We start from the raw sequence: 21,011 nt of genomic DNA, 5'->3' as shown, positions 1-21,011 counted from the left end.
TCATGCATTTTATACATACCGTAACGTATTTCCCATCCATAAACGTGACGCTGCTGCATTGTTGCCTAGTGGCTTACACAAGAAATTAACTTGGGGGTGCCGAGAGCATGCATGGCGACGTCGCCGTCACTCATAGGACAGTAGATAGACGATGAAACAAACAACACTCCTAACTCCATCGATCAACCGGGGGCTAGGCTAGCCGATGGGGCGTCAATTCTGCTGTGCCATTAGGTTAGCAAGCAAACAGAAACAAGGGAGGAGGAGGAGGCGTAAGCGTGAATGGCGTCTCACATCCGGTGTGCGCGCGGTACGTCGCTGATGCCAACGCTCCACCTCCCCCTAACAGCGACGTAATAATCCCGTAGTTTATGCGGGGGCAGGTGCCCCTCTCGCGCACACGCACGTCACATTATCTGAGTATCATATTGTTTTGCACAAAGTGCTGGATCCCCTTTCACGTCTCGGTGGTTAGCCAGTCCCATGTGCCTTCCAGAACAATTTACTTGTTTGTTTTTTATATTTCACGGCTCGGTCTCTCTCTTTCTCTATTAAATGTGATTGTCGGCCATCGTGCTGTTGATATATGTGTGAATGTCAGCCATCGTGCTGTTAATTTTATTTGCAGGTTTTGGAAACCTCCCCCTGCAGGGGAGGTGCTGCCGAATTTTTTTGTTGACATACTTGTTTATTTTTTTTGCAGAGGTCTTCCTAGCCGTTGCGGGTCTGCCTCGCGTCGCCACTGCACCGACCCGCCACAGCCCCACTAGCCTGACTCCACCGCCACCCTAGGTATAACCTCTACATCCGCATCATGGTCGTAGATCACGTAACCCTGTTAGGCGTCTCCCGTTCGAAAGAGATACAGTGTAGATATGCAGATCTTTGCATATCTACAAATGTATCAGTTTCGAATTGTCCACGTTTTTTGGACAGCCTGCGGTTGCGTAGATGGTGTTAGTTTCCATGCTCTACTCCGGTCCGAGATAGAGTTTCGGCGTCACCTCCCTGTTGTTCTCCGGACAGTACACTCTCCCTGTCAGGACGTGTATCCGGAGAACAGCGGGTAGGTGCTGCCGAAATTTTATCTCGGATCGGAGTAGAGCATGGAAACTAACTCCATCTACGCAACCGCGGGTGGGATTAGGACCTATCATCACCTATTAGAAGGTAGGAACGTAGTGTACATGCATTACATGTCTATATTAAACTATACTCGGTTATATATGTTAGAGGATGGAGGACCGTGAGTGGATGTACACGGGCCGCGTTCGACGTAATGATGTCACCCCAGAATGGATTAGGAAGACCGATGCTTTCGTGGAACGGGCATATGGCGAAGCTGCTAAAGGAGCTAGCCTAGTCCCTTGTCCGTGCAGCAAATGTGACAACCGGAAAAGAAAACCAAAGAAGGTCATGGTAGAACATATTTGGAAGAATGGATTTACGCCGGACTATACTCGGTGGATCTTCCATGGTGAAGCGCATCGCACGAGAGAGGAGGTGGTGAGACAACGCGTCGAGGATTACGATGCTGATGCCGGGGTAGCGGACATGTTGAACGACTATCACGAGGCACAGTTCGCCGAAGGATGTACGGAGGACGAGCCAGAGGCGACCGCAAAGGCATTCTACGACATGTTTGACGCGGCACAGAAACCCCTTCACGGCAAGACAAAGGTTTCTCAACTGGATGCCATTGGGCGTATAATGGCGTTCAAGTCGCAGTATAGCATGAGTCGAGACGCCTTCGATGGTTTGTTGACAGTTATTGGCAGCCTGCTTCCGGAGGATCACGTTCTCCCAAAGAGCATGTACGAGGCACAGAAACTCCTTCGTGCACTCAAGATGACGTATGAGCAGATACATGCTTGTCCGAAGGGCTGCGTCCTATTTAGGAAAGAACACACTGAGGCAAAGTACTGTCCGAAGTGTAAATCGTCTAGGTTCATGGAGGTAGACTCTGGTGATGGACAGAAGAGGCAGCTCGACATCCCCGTGACAATCCTACGCCACCTTCCGTTCATACCGAGGATCCAACGTCTATACATGACAGAGGAATCCGCGAAACAGATGACATGGCACAAAAAAGGCAAACGATACAATCCTGACAAGATGGTTCACGCATCCGATGGTGAAGCATGGACCCACTTTGATGTCATTCACCATGAGAAAGCTAAAGAGGCTCGTAATGTTCGTGTTGCGCTGGCCACAGATGGGTTCAATCCCTATGGAATGACCGCTGCCCCATACACATGTTGGCCTGTGTTCGTTATCCCCATCAATCTCCCCCCCGGCGTATGCTTTCAAAGACAGAACATATTCGTGTCGTTGATAATTCCTGGACACCCGGGGAATAAAATGGGCGTGTACATGGAGCCTTTGATTGATGAATTGGTCCGTGCTTGGGAGGAAGGGGTATGGACGTACGACCGAGCTACGAAGACAAACTTCAAAATGCATGTTTGGTACCAGTACTCCATGCATGACTTTCCGGCGTACGGGCTATTTTGCGCCTGGTGTGTTCACGGTAAGTTCCCATGCCCAGTTTGCAAGGAAGCTCTTAGGTTCATTTGGTTGAAGAAGGGTGGCAAATATTCGTCATTCGATAAACATCGACAATTTCTCCCTCCTGACCATGCATTCCGACTAGACATCAAGAACTTTACGAAAGGTGTCGTGGTGACAGACCGCCCACCTGCAATGATGACTGGTGCCGAAGTTCGCGAAGAGATAGATGGTCTCGTGGCCAACCCAGAAGGTGGTTTTGTGGGATATGGTGAGCAACATATGTGGACACATAAGTCGGGACTGACTCGGCTCCCCTATTATGATGACCTGCTCCTTCCACACAACATTGACGTGATGCACACTGAAAAGAATGTCGCCGAGGCACTTTGGGCAACAATTATGGAGATTCCTGATAAGTCAAAGGATAACGTAAAGGCAAGAGTGGATCTGGCAGAGTTATGTGATAGACCAAACCAAGAGATGAAGCCGCCTAGTGGTGGTAAGACATGGAGAAGGCCTAAGGCCGATTTCGTCCTGAGCAGGGCCCAGAGGAAGGAAGTACTAGAGTGGATCAAGATGTTAATGTTCCCTGATGGGTATGCAGCTAACCTTAGTAGGGGGGTGAACTTATCTACTCTGCGAGTCTTAGGGATGAAGAGTCATGACTTCCACATATGGATTGAACGAATTCTTCCGGCGATGGTTCGAGGCTATGTCCCTGAGCATGTCTGGCTAGCGCTTGCAGAGTTGAGCTATTTCTTCCGCCAGCTTTGTGCAAAAGAGTTAGCTCGGACCATGATTGCAGACTTGGAAAGGATGGCACCCGTGTTACTATGTAAGCTGGAGAAGATCTTTCCACCTGGCTTCTTCAATCCGATGCAGCATTTGATTATTCATCTCTCGTATGAGGCACGAATGGGGGGCCCGTGCAGGGACGTTGGTGCTATCCAATCGAGAGATGTCTAAAGACTATCCGAAAGAAATGTAGAAATAAATGCAAAATCGAGGCTTCCATTGCAGAGGCATACATACTGGAGGAGGTGTCAAACTTCACAACAACTTACTATGGTGACAAACTGCTGAGCGTGCATAATCCACCCCCTCGTTACAATGATGGCGACAATGAATCGAACCTCAGCATTTTTCGAGGGCAACTCGGAAGCGCAAGTGGTTCGACCACCAAGACCCTGAGACATGAAGAGTGGCGCCATATCATGCTATATGTATTGACCAACCTTGAAGAGGTGACGCCATACATGGAGCAATTTATTCATGAATTCTGGCGTCAATCAAGGGACCCAACTCCACAGGAATATGATACCCTTCTTCGAAAGGGTGCGAGAAATGGATTGCCCGATTTCATTTCCTGGTTTAAACGTAAGGTACGTGCTTAGTTTGTCATTTGAAGTTGCTCTTACGTGCGAATAATATAACAATCTAGCGTGTTTGAACTTGCAGGGCCAAAGAGAGCCGTCTATGAGTGCCGAGTTGAGACAAGTAGCCAATGGCTTTGCCTATAGGGTCAGGAAATTTTCTGGGTATGACGTCAATGGATACCGTTTTCGCACAACAAGCTACGACCAAAGCCGGCCCAATCGAAAAACCACGTGTTCTGGAGTCTATACGCCCGGGCTTGACGAGGTCGAGTATTATGGAAGAATTGAAGATATATATGAACTCAATTTTTATGGTTCCAAACCTCTTACTCCAGTGATATTCAAATGTCATTGGTTTGACCCTGAAGTTACGAGACGGACACATTCTAATCTTGGGCTAGTCGAAATTCGACAGGATTCCACCTTACCAGGAGACGATGTCTATATTGTGGCCCAACAGGCCACACAAGTGTATTATCTTCCATATGCGTGCCAAACGAAACAACATCTTAAGGGTTGGGATGTTGTGTATAAGGTATCACCGCACGCTAAATTACCTGTTCCAAACGATGAAGATTATAACTTAGACCCGGACACATATGACGGAGAGTTCTTCCAAGAAGATGGGCTCGAAGGGCAATTTGAGATAGACTTAACCGAAGCGATCGGAATGGAAGTAGATATTGAAATGGTTGTTGATGACGAGGATGATGAGGTGCAAAATGAGAATGACTTAGAAATACTTGAAGGCAATGCCAATGACGAAATTGCGCCTTCAGATGATGTCGACTATGAAATGGTTGATAGTGATGATGACACTTATGATCCGGCTAACCCGGACACATATGAAGATTATTTTTAATCGATGTAATGCTATATTTCATTTATTTTGCATATGTTTCTAAATACATATTTTTTATCTGTGCTTAATTGTTTACTCTTAATTGCAGGTTGTTGGACAAAGATGGTGGGCGGTGGGACGAGGACGAGGAGGGGGAGGGGGAGGAGGAGCACCCGTAGGACGGAGGAGCAGGCGCAGCAGGACGACGCCGTACAGCAGCAGGTGGAGCAGCAAGCCGCTGTCGATGCGGCACAGCAGGACGACGACGATGCGGCGCAGCAGGACGACGACGACGACGACGCCCCTCAGCAGGACGTCTCAGGTTCTGGCTCCTCAGGTTCGAGGAGTATCTACCTGCGAGGTCCCGCGAGCCTCCCTAAGCGACCCATACTTCGTGACAGACGTCCGCTGATACGACCCGATGGAGAGAGGTAGGTAACTTTAGATATTGTTGCTGCCTTTTCATATTATATGTTCAAATTAATAATAGAAACTAATACTTCATCTTAATCACTTGGACAGGTCTTGGATGGTTTTGGAGACTGCAGGGGGTCACGGCCGCAACCCCAATGACATCCTGGGCCTTCTATGCCGGGAACACTTCCCTGGACTTGTCGAGTACGCTGGAGTGACGAGCCCAGCATACACCTTCGACCATTACGCCGTCGCCCCCGATGCAGTAGATCGGGACGGCAGACAATTCAACAACAAGGCAGAGCGGGTGAAGCAAGAGCTGTGGGTAAGTCTTCCTCGCACTATATTGTTTAATAAGTCGCATTTGTTGCATATTCTTGAAATAATGTATGGATACATCGTCTTTGTATGTAGGATTTCTTCAGGTGCGATGCTGGATACGAGGCCAGGGCGGATGTGGTGTCTACGACATGTTGTAAGAAGCTCGTCGTGGACATGCACTACGAGGCGCGCATCCAGGCCATCGTCACTTACCACGGCTCCGTCCTTGGGGAGAAGGTGACCAAGAAGGACGCCCGAACCATGTCGTTGACTCCGGACCAGTACTTGCAGGTAAATACAAAACTTTATTATTGGTACTAAATATGGTTATTTTTTTCTTCTGATATGCTGTGTACTTATATTTTTTTAGATGATTCCTCATTGGTGCGCCGCGCATCCTGAGTGCTGGGAGCAGATGGTGCAGAGGTGGTGCTCGGCTGAGTGGGATGAGGCGCACAACGCTAGCCGGGAATGGCGTTTGCTGATGCAAGGTCCCTCCCACCATCAAGGCAGCCGCAGCCTGGGCAAATACGCGGAAGCATGGGTACGCGCTCTTTTTTATTTGGGTATATAATTTTCGATTAGACATGATTTCTAACCATCTCGTTGGTTTTCTCGCAGTCGGCGGCACATGGTGGCGCGCCTTGCTCCACGTTCTCGGCATATGCCATGGCCCACAAGGGGAAGGCGACGTCCGACGTCACCTACAACCCGGATGACGGGCCCGAGGCGTACACCAACCCTGCCATCCACAGCCGACTCAGTGAGTACACCGCCATGGCCAAGGAGGTCCATGGGCCAGATTACGATCCGAGGACCGAGGACATCGATGGAGATGTCCTCATGAGGGTCGGAGGAGGCAAGAGGCATGGGCGGTACTGGATTGCCGACGGGGCAATCGACTCGTCCTCCACTCCCACTCTCTCTCAGGTGCGAGCAAGGAGCACGAGCGCGAGCCCAGCCATACGACCTCGGCAGGACACCTCACAGCATCGTATCCAGCAACTCCAGGTTATTCCTTATCTATTCATCGTTCATTGATTTTTATATATCTTCTCTTTGCATTATCGTAACATTAGGGCGAAATATTACAGACTCAGCTAGATGATGAGAGGAGGCAACGTGAGGAGCTAGAGAAGAGGATGGCGGAGATGTTCGCGTACATGCAGAGCCTTGGCGCCGCACAGGGTCATGCTCCACCACCTCCGTTGTTCCCTGCAGCTGACCCTACAGAGTTCACTACTCCTGTGAGTATCAAAATTTTAGTACTGCATGATATATATTCATATGTTCTCACACATACAATCTGTTCTCTGTGCAGGGTCAATCGGCGGCGTCGAACAACCCTCATGCTTCGTCCAGCCCTTCGCCGAACCAGTCCAGATGCCCACCTCGTTGATGATTTGTTTTGTGATGATCCAGACTTACCTTTATGAGTGTTGGTGATGTTTGTTACACTTTATCTTGTGAGATACTTGGTGATGTTAGTGATGATGCAGACTTGTATCTGTTTTGTGATGATCCTGACTTTAGTGAGACTTGTGATCTGTTTTGTGAGACTTTGTGATATATATGGTGTTGATGATAAATGTGTTCATTCTGTGATGTGCTTGATATATAATGTGATGTGAATGATGTCGGGGACCATAATTAGGGGTACCCTCAAGACGCCTAATTCTCAGCTGGTAACCCCCATCAGCATAAAGCTGCAAAGGCCTGATGGGCACGATTAAGTCAGGGATCAGTCCACACGAGTGACTCGATCACGCTTCACCCGAGCCTAACCTCGGCCAAAGGCAGCCGACCTCGAGAGACTTCCGTCTCGCCCGAGGCCCCCTTTTTATGGCGGACACATCACCGGCTCGCCCAAGGCCTTGGCTTCGCTCAGAAGCAACCTTGACTAAATCACCGCACCGACTGACCAAATTGCAGGGGCATTTAACGCAAAGGTGGCCTGACACCTCTATCCTGACACGCGCCCCCGGCAGAGCCGAGGTGACCGCCGTCACTCCACCGCTCCACTGGCCAGTCTGACAGAAGGACAGCGCCGCCTGCGCCACTCCGACTGCAGTGCCACTCGACAGAGTGAGTCTGACAGGCAATCAGGCCTTGCCAAAGGCGCCACGGCGAACTCCGCTCCGCCCGACCCTAGGGCTCGGACTCGGGCTAAGACCCGGAAGACGGCGAACTCCGCTCCGCCCGACCCCAGGGCTCGGACTCGGGCTAAGACCCGGAAGACGGCGAACTCCGCTCCGCCCGACCCCAGGGCTCGGACTCGGGCTAAGACCCGGAAGACGGCGAACTCCGCTCCGCCCGACCCCAGGGCTCGGACTCGGGCTAAGACCCGGAAGACGGCGAACTCCGCTCCGCCCGACCCCAGGGCTCGGACTCGGGCTAAGACCCGGAAGACGGCGAACTCCGCTCCGCCCGACCCCAGGGCTCGGACTCGGGCTAAGACCCGGAAGACGGCGAACTCCGCTCCGCCCGACCCCAGGGCTCGGACTCGGGCTAAGACCCGGAAGACGGCGAACTCCGCTCCGCCCGACCCCAGGGCTCGGACTCGGGCTAAGACCCGGAAGACGGCGAACTCCGCTCCGCCCGACCCCAGGGCTCGGACTCGGGCTAAGACCCGGAAGACGGCGAACTCCGCTCCGCCCGACCCCAGGGCTCGGACTCGGGCTAAGACCCGGAAGACGACGAAACTCCGCCTCGCCCGACCTCAGGGCTCGGACTCCGCCCTGGCCTCGGCCGGACGACTTCCGCCTCGCCCGACCCCCTGGCTCGGGCTCGGCCACGGCAGCAGAAGGCAGACTCAACCTCGGCTTCGGAGGAAACCCCACGTCGCCCTGCCTAGAGCACAGACCGCCACGTCAACAGGAGGCGCCATCATCATCCTACCCCGAATCGACTCGGGTCACGGAGAACAAGACCGGCGTCTCGTCCGGCCAGCTCCGCCAGAGGGGCAATGATGGCGCTCCACAAGCTCTATGACGACGGCGGCCCCCAGCTCTCTTACGGAAGCAGGACAACGTCAGCAGGGACTCGACCGCCCCAACAGCTGTCCCTCCATCAGGCTCCGCCGCACCTCCGATAGCCACGACATCACGCCAGCAGGATGCCCAGATCTCTCCGGCTGCCACATCGGCATGTACCTAGGGCGCTAGCTCTCCCCCCGCTAGACACGTAGCACTCTGCTACATCCCCATTGTACACCTGGATCCTCTCCTTACAACTATAAAAGGAAGGACCAGGGCCTTCTCAGAGAAGGTTGGCCGCGCGGGACCGAGGACGGGACAGGCGCTCTCTTGGGACCGCTCGCTTCCCTCACCCGCGTGGACGCTTGTAACCCCCCTACTGCAAGCGCACCTGACCTGGGCGCGGGACGAACACGAAGGCCGCGGGACTTCCACCTCTCTCACGCTCGGTTCCGGCCGCCTCGCCTCTCCCCCCTCCGTGCTCGCCCACGCGCTCGACCCATCTGGGCTGGGGCACGCAGCACACTCACTCGTCGGCTTAGGGACCCCCCTGTCTCGAAACGCCGACAGTTGGCGCGCCAGGTAGGGGCCTGCTGCGTGCTGACGAACAGCTCCCCGTCAAGCTCCAGATGGGCAGTCTCCAGCAACCTCTCCGGCCCGGGACGGTGCTTCGTTTCGGGACTCTTGAGTTCATGTCCTTCGACGGCAGCTACGACATGACACTTCTTCCACCGCCACGCGACTACGACAATGGCGGCCGACAACCCGCCCGCCGGCGGCGGAATCGACGACGTCTACCCCGCGTGGTGGAAGAGCAACATTCGGGCTCGCTCCGTTCTCTCCCCCGCCAACGGAGGAGGAGGCGGGGCCGTCAAGGCCAGACGGGAGGCCACGCTTCGCCGGCCGTCGAGCGAATCGACGCCCCCGACGCCCCGACGGAAGGCACGCCGGACATCGACCTCGCGTTCAAGACGGAGGCAAGCGCCGTCCCCCCGCGGCACGATGACCCCGAGCAAGAAGACGACGCCGGCGCGCTCGCGGAAAGCCTGCAGGACGTCGCCCTCGAACCAGAGATGACGGCGCAACCAGTCCCCGATGCGACTACGTCGCTCCTCGTCGACCAAAAGGTAACGACTAACTCCCATCTTGCGTCATTTCGACTCGGCCTCAACCCGCCAAACGACCTCGTTTTGGCGGGCGCCCTCATTGAGGCGAGTGCAACCCCACTGAGGTTCTGTATGCGGTCGCCTTGGGACCGACTGACGGACGTCTCGACCTACGGGCCCTCTGGGTCCGAGGAAGATGACGATCCCAGCATCGGTTGGGATTTCTCCGGACTTGGCAACCCCAGTGCCGTGCGGGACTTCATGACCGCATGTGACTACTGTCTGTCCGACTATTCCGATGGAAGCCGCAGCCTTGGCGACGAGAGCTGCGGCCCAAGCCGCGAATGTTTCCACGTCGAGCTAGGGGATCCCACCGAAGGCAACCACCTTGGCATGCCGGAGGATGGTGATCTCCCTAGGCCGGTGCCTCGCGCCGACATCCCACGGGAGCTAGCTGTGGTCCCCGCTCCGGCGGGGGGTTACGACCCACAACTCGAGCAAGTCCGCGAGGCGCAGGCCAGGCTCAACGAGGGAACAGGAGCGCTTGAGCCGATCCGTCGAGACGTCGGACAGGCATGGGTGGGCCAACCCCTGGCCGGAGAAATACGTCATCTGCCCCAAGGTCTCCAGCACCGCGTCGCCAACGACGTCAGGATCAGGCCGCCGCCCGCATCCAGCGGGGTCGGTCAGAACCTGGCGACCGCAGCGATGCTCATCCGCGCGATGCCGGAGCCGTCAACCACCGAGGGGCGGCGAATACAGGGAGAACTCAAGGATCTCCTGGAAGGCGCTGCGGCCCGGCGGGCCGAGAGCACTGCATCCCGGAGGCAAGGATATCCCTCGGAACCTCATGCCGCGACTTCCCGATTCATGCGGGAAGCCTCGGTCTACACCGGGCGCACGCGCAACACCGCGCCTGCGGCCCCGGGCCACCTCGGCAACGAGCACCATCGACGCGACCGTCGGGCTCACCTCGACGAAAGGGTGCGCCGAGGCTACCACCCCAGGCGTGGGGGACGCTACGACAGCGGGGAGGATCGGAGTCCTTCGCCCGAACCACCCGGTCCGCAGGCCTTCAGTCGGGCCATCCGACGGGCGCCATTCCCGACCCGGTTCCGACCCCCGACTACTATCACAAAGTACTCGGGGGAAACGAGACCGGAACTGTGGCTCGCGGACTACCGCCTTGCCTGCCAACTGGGCGGAACGGACGACGACAACCTCGTCATCCGCAACCTCCCCCTGTTCCTCTCCGACACTGCTCGCGCCTGGTTGGAGCACCTGCCTCCGGGGCAGATTTCCAACTGGGATGACTTGGTCCAAGCCTTCGCTGGCAATTTCTAGGGCACATACGTGCGCCCCGGGAATTCCTGGGACCTTCGAAGCTGCCGGCAACAGCCGGGGGAGTCGCTCCGGGACTACATCCGGCGATTCTCGAAGCAGCGCACCGAGCTGCCCAACATCACCGACTCGGATGTCATCGGCGCGTTCCTCGCCGGCACCACTTGCCGCGACCTGGTGAGCAAGCTGGGTCGCAAAACCCCCACCAGGGCGAGCGAGCTGATGGACATCGCCACCAAGTTCGCCTCCGGCCAGGAGGCGGTCGAGGCTATCTTCCGAAAGGACAAGCAGCCCCAGGGCCGCCCATCGGAAGAAGCCCCCGAGGCGTCTGCTCCGCGCGGCGCCAAGAAGAAAGGCAAGAAGAAGTCGCAATCGAAACGCGACGCCGCAGACGCGGACCTTGTCGCCGCCGCCGAGTATAAGAACCCTCGGAAGCCCCCCGGAGGTGCAAACCTCTTCGACAAGATGCTCAAGGAGCCGTGCCCCTACCATCAGGGGCCCGTCAAGCACACCCTCGAGGAGTGCGTTATGCTTCGGCGTCATTTCCACAGGGCCGGGCCACCCGCCGAGGGTGGCAGGGCCCACGACGACGACAAGAACGAAGAACACCCAGCAGGGGGGTTCCCCGAGGTCCGCGACTGCTTCATGATCTATGGAGGGCATGCGGCGAATACCTCGGCTCGGCACCGCAAGCAAGAGCGCCGGGAGGTCTGCTCGGTGAAGGTGGCGGCGCCAGTCTACCTAGACTGGTCCGACAAGCCCATCACTTTCGACCGGGCCGACCACCCCGATCATGTGCCGAGCCCGGGGAAATACCCGCTCGTCGTCGACCCCGTTGTCGGCGATGTCAGGCTCACCAAGGTCCTGATGGACGGGGGCAGCTGCCTCAACATCATCTACGCCGAGACCCTCAAGCTTCTGCGCGTCGATCCGTCCTCCGTCCGAGCAGGCGATGCGCCCTTCCACGGGATCATCCCTGGGAAGCGCGTCCAGCCCCTCGGGCGACTCGACCTCCCAGTCTGCTTCGGGACACCCTCCAACTTCCGAAGGGAGACCCTGACGTTCGAAGTGGTCGGGTTCCAAGGAACCTACCACGCCGTGCTAGGGAGGCCATGCTACGCGAAGTTCATGGCCGTCCCCAACTACACCTACCTGAAGCTCAAGATGTCGGGCCCCAACGGGGTCATCACTGTCGGCCCCACGTACAAACACGCGTTCGAATGCGACGTGGAGTGCGTGGAGTACGCCGAGGCCCTCGCCGAGTCCGAGGCCCTCATCGCCGACCTGGAGAACCTCTCCAAGGAGGTCCCAGACGTGAAGCGCCATGCCGGCAACTTCGAGCCAGCGGAGACGGTCAAGGCCATCCCCCTCGACCCCAGTGGCGACACCACCAAGCAGATCCGGATCGGCCCCGGGCTCGACCCCAAATAGGAAGCAGTGCTCGTCGACTTTCTCCGCGCAAACGCCGACGTCTTTGCGTGGAGTCCCTCGGACATGCCCGGCATACCGAGGGATGTCGCCGAGCACTCGCTGGATATTCGGGCCGGAGCCCGACCCGTCAGGCAGCCTCTGCGCCGATTCGACGAGGAGAAGCGCAGAGCGATTGGCGAAGAGATCCACAAGCTAATGGCGGCAGGGTTCATCAAAGAGGTATTCCATCCCGAATGGCTTGCCAACCCTGTGCTTGTGAGGAAGAAAGGGGGGAAATGGCGGATGTGTGTAGACTACACTGGTCTCAACAAAGCATGTCCGAAGGTTCCCTACCCTCTGCCTCGCATCGACCAAATCGTGGATTCCACTGCTGGGTGCGAAACCCTGTCCTTCCTCGATGCCTACTCGGGGTATCACCAGATCTGGATGAAAGAGTCCGACCAGCTCGCGACTTCTTTCATCACGCCGTTCGGCATGTACTGCTACGTCACCATGCCGTTCGGCCTGAGGAATGCAGGCGCGACGTACCAGCGGTGCATGAACCATGTGTTCGGCGAACACATCGGTCGCACAGTCGAGGCCTACGTCGATGACATCGTGGTCAAGACACGGAAGGCTCCCAACCTCCTCTCCGACCTTGAAGTGACATTCCGGTGTCTCAAGGCGAAAGGAGTCAAGCTTAATCCTGAGAAGTGTGTCTTCGGGGTGCCCCGAGGCATGCTCCTAGGGTTCATCGTCTCTGAGCGAGGCATCGAGGCCAACCCGGAGAAGATTGCGGCCATCACCAGCATGGGGCCCATCAAGGACTTAAAAGGGGTACAGAGGGTCATGGGATGCCTCGCGGCCCTGAGCCGCTTCATCTCACGCCTCGGCGAAAGAGGTCTGCCTCTGTACCGCCTCTTAAGGAAGGCCGAGTGTTTCGTTTGGACCCCTGAGGCCGAGGAAGCCCTCGGCAACCTGAAGGCGCTCCTTACAAAGGCGCCAGTCTTGGTGCCGCCGGCGGACGGAGAAACCCTCTTGGTCTACGTCGCCGCGACCACTCAGGTGGTTAGCGCCGCGATTGTGGTCGAAAGGCAGGAGGAAGGGCATACATTGCCCGTTCAGAGGCCGGTCTACTTCATCAGCGAAGTGCTGTCCGAGACTAAGATCCGCTACCCACAAGTTCAAAAGCTGCTGTATGCTGTGATCCTGACGAGGCGGAAGCTACGACACTACTTCGAGTCCCATCCGGTAACTGTGGTGTCATCCTTCCCCCTGGGGGAGATCATCCAGTGCCGAGAGGCCTCGGGCAGGATCGCAAAGTGGGCAGTGGAGATCATGGGCGAAACGATCTCGTTCGCCCCTCGGAAGGCCATCAAGTCCCAAGTATTGGCGGATTTCGTGGCTGAATGGGTCGATACCCAACTACCAACAACTCCGATCCAACCGGAGCTCTGGACCATGTTTTTCGACGGGTCGCTGATGAAGACGGGGGCCGGTGTGGGCCTGCTCTTCATCTCTCCCCTCGGAAAGCACTTGCGCTACGTGCTGCGCCTCCACTTCCCGGCGTCCAACAATGTGGCCGAGTACGAAGCTCTGGTCAACGGATTGCGGATCGCCATCGAGCTAGGGGTCAGACGCCTCGACGCCCGCGGTGATTCGCAGCTCGTCATCGACCAAGTCATGAAGAACTCCCACTGCCGCGACCCAAAGATGGAGGCCTACTGCGACGAGGTCCGGCGCCTGGAAGACAAGTTCTTCGGGCTCGAGCTCAACCACATCGCTCGGCGCTACAACGAAACCGCAGACGAGCTGGCGAAGATAGCCTCGGGACGAACGACAGTCCCCCCGGACGTCTTCTCCCGGGATCTGCATCAACCCTCCGTCAAGCTCGACGACGCGCCCGAGCCCGAGGTACCCTCTGCTCAGCCCGAGGTACCCTCGGCTCAGCCCGAGCCAACCTCGGCCCGGCCCGAGGTACCCTCGGCCCCCGAGAGCGGGGCATTGAACGTCGAGGAAGGGCAGAGCGGGGCCACGCCAGACCAAGATTGGCAGGCCCCGTACCTGCAATATCTCCGTCGAGGAGAGCTACCCCTCGACCAAGTCGAGGCTCGGCGGGTAGCGCGACGCGCCAAGTCATTCGTCTTGCTGGGCGACGAAGAGGAGCTCTACCATCGCAGCCCCTCGGGCATCCTCCAGCGATGCATCTCCATCGCCGAAGGTCGGGAACTGCTGCAAGAAGTACACTCGGGGGCTTGCGGCCACCACGCAGCACCCCGAGCCCTTGTTGGGAATGCTTTCCGACAAGGCTTCTACTGGCCAACGGCGGTGGCTGACGCCACTAGAATTGTCCGCACCTGCGAAGGGTGCCAATTCTATGCGAAGCGGACACACCTGCCCGCTCAGGCTCTGCAGACAATACCCATCACCTGGCCCTTCGCTGTATGGGGTCTGGACCTCGTCGGCCCCTTGCAAAAGGCGCCCGGGGGCTACACGCACCTGCTGGTCGCCATCGACAAATTCTCCAAGTGGATCGAGGTCCGACCTCTGAACAGCATCAGGTCCGAGCAGGCGGTGGCATTCTTCACCAACATCATCCATCGCTTCGGGGTCCCAAACTCCATCATCACCGACAATGGCACCCAGTTCACCGGCAAAAAATTCTTGGATTTTTGCGAGGATCACCATATCCGGGTGGACTGGGCCGCCGTGGCTCATCCCATGTCGAATGGGCAAGTAGAGCGTGCCAACGGCATGATTCTACAAGGGCTCAAGCCTCGGATCTACAACGACCTCAACAAGTTCGGCAGGCGATGGATGAAGGAACTCCCCTCGGTGGTCTGGAGCCTAAGGACGACGCCGAGTCGTGCCACGGGCTTCACGCCGTTTTTCCTGGTCTACGGGGCTGAAGCTATCTTGCCCACTGACCTGGAATACGGCTCCCCGAGGGCAAGGGCCTACACCGAACAAAGCAACCAAGCTAGCCGAGAGGAATCGCTGGACCAGCTGGAGGAAGCTCGGGACAGGGCTTTGCTACACTCGGCGCGGTATCAACAGTCCCTACGACGACACCACGCCCGAGGGGTCCGGTCCCGAGAACTCCAGGTGGGCGACCTGGTGCTTCGGCTGCGACAAGATGCCCGAGGGAGGCACAAGCTCACGCCCCCCTGGGAAGGGCCATTCGTCATCGCCAAAGTTCTGAAGCCCGGAACATACAAGCTGGCCAACAATCAAGGCGAGATCTACGGCAACGCTTGGAACATCAAACAGCTACGTCGCTTCTACCCTTAAGATGTTTTCAAGTTGTTCATATACCTCGCACCTACGCAAAGTTTAGTTGTCAAGGAAGGGTCGGCCTAGCCTCGGCAAGGCCCGACCCTCCCTCGGGGGCTAAAAGGGGGGAGACCCCCTCTGCGTCGAATTTTTTCCTCGAAAAAGGATCTCTTTTTAGCAGGATTTCTTCCGTGCTTCTTGACTACTTCGGAAAGCGGATCCTGGAAACGACGAGGTACACGTAAGCAGCCAAGGCTGACCGAGCCGAGGGACTCCTACGCCTCCGGGATACGGATACCTCACTCGTCCCCTTCTGCGATAAGTAACTTGCGCTCGGGTAAAGCGACTCCGTGGACCGAACGAGTCATCACGTTCGGAAGCTTTCCTGCCGAAGCAGTCCTTCAAGCTTTCTCGACTAAGTCGGGGACAGGGCCTCATGGACGGGTGAAAGTACGCGTAAGCGGCAAGGCCGACCGAGCCGAGGGATTCCCACGCCTCTGGGATACGGATACCTCACTCGTCCCTTCCGCGAAAAGCAACTCTCGCTCACACAAACATCCCTGTTACCGACAGAGTCCAGATGCTCGAAACAGGAGGAAAAAAGACGCAGCTTCGCAAGCGCGGCAAGGGCGTGTTCTTCTGGCCTCGGCGGCCGCAGAAAGCACACGCTACAAGACGATCTGATCCTGCAGGCTCGGGTCTTCACGCCGAAGGGAGCCGTAGCACCCTCGGCATCGACGACGTCTACAACAAAGCCCGACCCAGCCTCGGGCGGCGCCGAGGTCCAGGGGCTCCTCCGGGAATCCGGCCCGAGCAGGCGGCTCAACCGGTTACCCCTGGGGCCTCGGGCGACCGGCTTCCAAGGGCGCTAGCCCGATCCGAGGCCTCGACTGACCGACTTGGACGTCGGCTCCGCTGACGGGCGACACGGCTAGGCTCCGGCCAACCAGGTTCCCCATTCTCGAGCCAACTCCGCCTCTGTTCATACTGATATCGCTACCCCCGGCCTCGATCCACCAAAGGGCGGCCGAGGGGTCCCTTCAACTAAGCTAGAGGAGCCTCACGTAACAAGGCCGAACGGGCCGAGGGATTCCTACGCCTCCGGGATACGGATACCTCACCCGTCACCTTGACACGGGGCAACTCATGCTTGGTAAAGCGGTTCAGATAATCAAACAGGCGAGACTTAGTGCTCAGAAATGAGGAAAAAACACGGCTCCGTGCCGAAATTACATACACGTTCAGGCCTCGACAAGCCGCAATGAACGAACACACTGGCATCCAAGGTGCCATCACAAACGGGACTCCGGTTCTGTCCCCGAGGGTACGAGCGACCTCGGGCCTGCGGGGCGACGACCTCTGCAGCGGCAGCCATGGCCCCAGGTGAACGCAGTCGCCGGAAGGCTCTTGTTCGCGGTCCCACTCAAGGGATGCGAACAAGCCATCAAAGCCAAAGAACGGGCCGCTCCCGAGCGCTCCGGTAGATCCTCGCTGCCGTCCTCGCCCCGAATGCGAGGAGGAAGACGGAATGTTGCATCCTAGCTGGACAGCAACAGTTCGCCTTCCCCGGCATGACTGGAGGACGACTCCGTCGCGGCGCGGGAGGACAGTTGCCACCACCAGAAGCTGGAAGAGGAGGTGGTTCGCCGACCCGCATGCGAGGTAGAGCCCCGGCTCGCCTCGGCCCCCGCCCCAGCAAGGGTGACGAACACACCCGACGCTGAGGGCGGGATCACAGCCTGGTCTGTCTCTCCCCATCCAGGAGCTGGAGGTCACCGTCTTGGGTGGCCACCGGCGGAAGGGAGCAACCAGGCTGCCTGATGAAAATCCTTGAAGCCGAACGATGGCTGAGAGGTACCAACTCCCATGGAGATGCGTTCCTCCAACGAGGAGGCGGAAAGGCGGCGGATACCCCCCATCCGGGGGCTTGGAAGACGGGAAGACCCGACGCTTAAGGGAGGAAGAAGACATGGTTGCCTTACGAAGGGAGCCTCCCTCCTTTTAAAGGCAACTCCCCCTACGTGCGCCCCCAAGCGCCCCGGGCCGAGTCTTCTCCAACACGCTCCAAGGCCCTCCCCTGCGACTCGGGGGCTGGGTCCCGCATGTCATGCAAGCCGGCTCAGGGCAGAAGAAGCCAAACCGCCGCGCATGGTGCGCACGACCGTCCAGCGGTTACAGGCGACCCCCCATTTTCGCCCAGACCAACGGGCGGAAGAGGCGGGCAGCCATGCAGGCGGCATGCAACCGCGCCAGATGGACGCGCTTCTCTGACTTCTGACACGCCAGCCTGGAACCCAGGCCCACGCGTCGAGCAACCGGCGCGCCAGTTGCTGCATGCAAGCAACCGCACCGCCACTTGTGCCACCATCGCGCCTCTTCGGTTGCGAAGCCTATGCCACGACTCGAGGCGACCCAACAGCGCCAGACTGGCGCGTCGGTCAAAGCGACCGAAAGTGGGCCAGCAGTAATAGCGGTGGCAGGCGGGCGGGCACATCAGTCACGTCGTCAGCCAGGCTCACGTCCCATCCTGAGACAGCAAGGGAGCCTCCTCTCACGGCGTGAAGACGGTGCACCCGTGACCCATTCCTCGAACGGATCGCACGCGCGCAACGGCCGCCCCGCCAACCACTCGCCCCGTCGCATTAACTCCGCGGCGAGACACGCGGCGCTTCTGGCAGGAGGAACGCGCGACGCTTCACCTTCGCCGTAATAACCGCGTCAGAAAAGGTACGCCACGTCGTCCGATTTCGTATCCTTTTCCGTTTTCCTCTTTCTCTATCTCTTGCAACAGGGACCGGGGAAGGGGGATACCCCGAGAGGGATCCTTCTCCGCGAAGGAACCGGGCTCCGAGCCCCCCATTACTGATCAGGGGTTCGAAGGCTGGCCCCCCGAGGGTTCAACAGCCGCCTCAGATCCCGTGGGCCCGACACCCACTACTGGTCAGGGGTTCGAAGGCCAGCCCTCCGAAGGGCTCCATGGCCGCCTCAGGCTACTCGGGCTCCGCGCCCATTACTGATCAGGGGTTCGAAGGCTGGCCCCCGAAGGGTTCACAGTCGCCTCAGACACCGAGCGAGGGATGACCAGGGGTACGTTCGATACATAACCGAGGCTCGGGCTGCGCTCCCGAGGTACCCTAGGACATTTCCGAGACCAGCGGGAACGATCTTGTAACGGAATCCCATCGGAGGGAGGCATCGAGCCCTCGGACCCCGTCGCCAGGGGACCGGGTCCGGCAAATCACCCGCAGGTACTTTTGGGCGTGCCTCTGGGCCCCTAGCCGACCCCCAACGAACGGGGCACGGACGTCCACTCGGATTACCCGCTTGCAGCTCACCGGAGACACCATGTTCGGTGCCCATCGAGGGTAACATGGCGCACTCCCCCCTCCTCCTTGCGGAAAGGCGACGTAGGGGCGTATGTAAAAAGCCGAGTCTGTCCCTGATCGTCCTCTCGCCCTGTGCAGAGGCTCGGGGGCTGCTCTCGCAAAAACCGGCTCCGGCCAAATCGTTGACAGCGTCAACATACCAGCCCGAGAGCTTGGGCCCCGACCGTGCACCCGGGCTACGGCCAGTTCGCATGAGGGAACGACCAGACCAGCCGAAGCGTAAAGCGAAGCATTAAGACCTCAAAGGAGTGTAACCACTCCTCCGAGGCCTCGGGGGCTACACCCGGCGGGTGCGCTCGCGCGCACCCGCCGGAACGAAATGCAACCGAGAAAGGCTGGTCCCCTTGCAAAAAAGTGCGACAAAAGCCTCCAAGCGAGTGCTAACACTCCCTTCGAGGCTCGGGGGCTACTGTCGGGGACCATAATTAGGGGTACCCTCAAGACGCCTAATTCTCAGCTGGTAACCCCCATCAGCATAAAGCTGCAAAGGCCTGATGGGCACGATTAAGTCAGGGATCAGTCCACACGAGTGACTCGATCACGCTTCACCCGAGCCTAACCTCGGCCAAAGGCAGCCGACCTCGAGAGACTTCCGTCTCGCCCGAGGCCCCCTTTTTATGGCGGACACATCACCGGCTCGCCCAAGGCCTTGGCTTCGCTCAGAAGCAACCTTGACTAAATCACCGCACCGACTGACCAAATTGCAGGGGCATTTAACGCAAAGGTGGCCTGACACCTCTATCCTGACACGCGCCCCCGGCAGAGCCGAGGTGACCGCCGTCACTCCACCGCTCCACTGGCCAGTCTGACAGAAGGACAGCGCCGCCTGCGCCACTCCGACTGCAGTGCCACTCGACAGAGTGAGTCTGACAGGCAATCAGGCCTTGCCAAAGGCGCCACGGCGAACTCCGCTCCGCCCGACCCCAGGGCTCGGACTCGGGCTAAGACCCGGAAGACGGCGAACTCCGCTCCGCCCGACCCCAGGGCTCGGACTCGGGCTAAGACCCGGAAGACGGCGAACTCCGCTCCGCCCGACCCTAGGGCTCGGACTCGGGCTAAGACCCGGAAGACGGCGAACTCCGCTCCGCCCGACCCCAGGGCTCGGACTCGGGCTAAGACCCGGAAGACGGCGAACTCCGCTCCGCCCGACCCCAGGGCTCGGACTCGGGCTAAGACCCGGAAGACGGCGAACTCCGCTCCGCCCGACCCCAGGGCTCGGACTCGGGCTAAGACCCGGAAGACGGCGAACTCCGCTCCGCCCGACCCCAGGGCTCGGACTCGGGCTAAGACCCGGAAGACGGCGAACTCCGCTCCGCCCGACCCCAGGGCTCGGACTCGGGCTAAGACCCGGAAGACGACGAAACTCCGCCTCGCCCGACCTCAGGGCTCGGACTCCGCCCTGGCCTCGGCCGGACGACTTCCGCCTCGCCCGACCCCCTGGCTCGGGCTCGGCCACGGCAGCAGAAGGCAGACTCAACCTCGGCTTCGGAGGAAACCCCACGTCGCCCTGCCTAGAGCACAGACCGCCACGTCAACAGGAGGCGCCATCATCATCCTACCCCGAATCGACTCGGGTCACGGAGAACAAGACCGGCGTCTCGTCCGGCCAGCTCCGCCAGAGGGGCAATGATGGCGCTCCACAAGCTCTATGACGACGGCGGCCCCCAGCTCTCTTACGGAAGCAGGACAACGTCAGCAGGGACTCGACCGCCCCAACAGCTGTCCCTCCATCAGGCTCCACCGCACCTCCGATAGCCACGACATCACGCCAGCAAGATGCCCAGATCTCTCCGGCTGCCACATCGGCATGTACCTAGGGCGCTAGCTCTCCCCCCGCTAGACACGTAGCACTCTGCTACATCCCCATTGTACACCTGGATCCTCTCCTTACAACTATAAAAGGAAGGACCAGGGCCTTCTCAGAGAAGGTTGGCCGCGCGGGACCGAGGACGGGACAGGCGCTCTCTTGGGGCCGCTCGCTTCCCTCACCCGCGTGGACGCTTGTAACCCCCCTACTGCAAGCGCACCTGACCTGGGCGCGGGACGAACACGAAGGC

The 21,011-nt window shown here is 58.5% G+C and overlaps 1 protein-coding gene across 1 annotated transcript in view; it reads right to left on the bottom strand.

The window, feature by feature from the left end:
• LOC103644022 (keratin, type I cytoskeletal 9) overlaps positions 1–21,011 on the bottom strand; it is a 34,265-nt gene that overhangs the window by 339 nt on the left and 12,915 nt on the right. The gene's annotated exons all lie outside the window — the stretch shown is intronic.

The sequence above is a fragment of the Zea mays genome, chromosome 1 (assembly GCF_902167145.1).
Source record: "Zea mays cultivar B73 chromosome 1, Zm-B73-REFERENCE-NAM-5.0, whole genome shotgun sequence".
NCBI classification, from domain to species: Eukaryota; Viridiplantae; Streptophyta; class Magnoliopsida; order Poales; family Poaceae; genus Zea; species Zea mays.
Note: the sequence above shows the minus strand (reverse complement) of the source record. Positions and strands in the feature narration are given on the sequence as shown.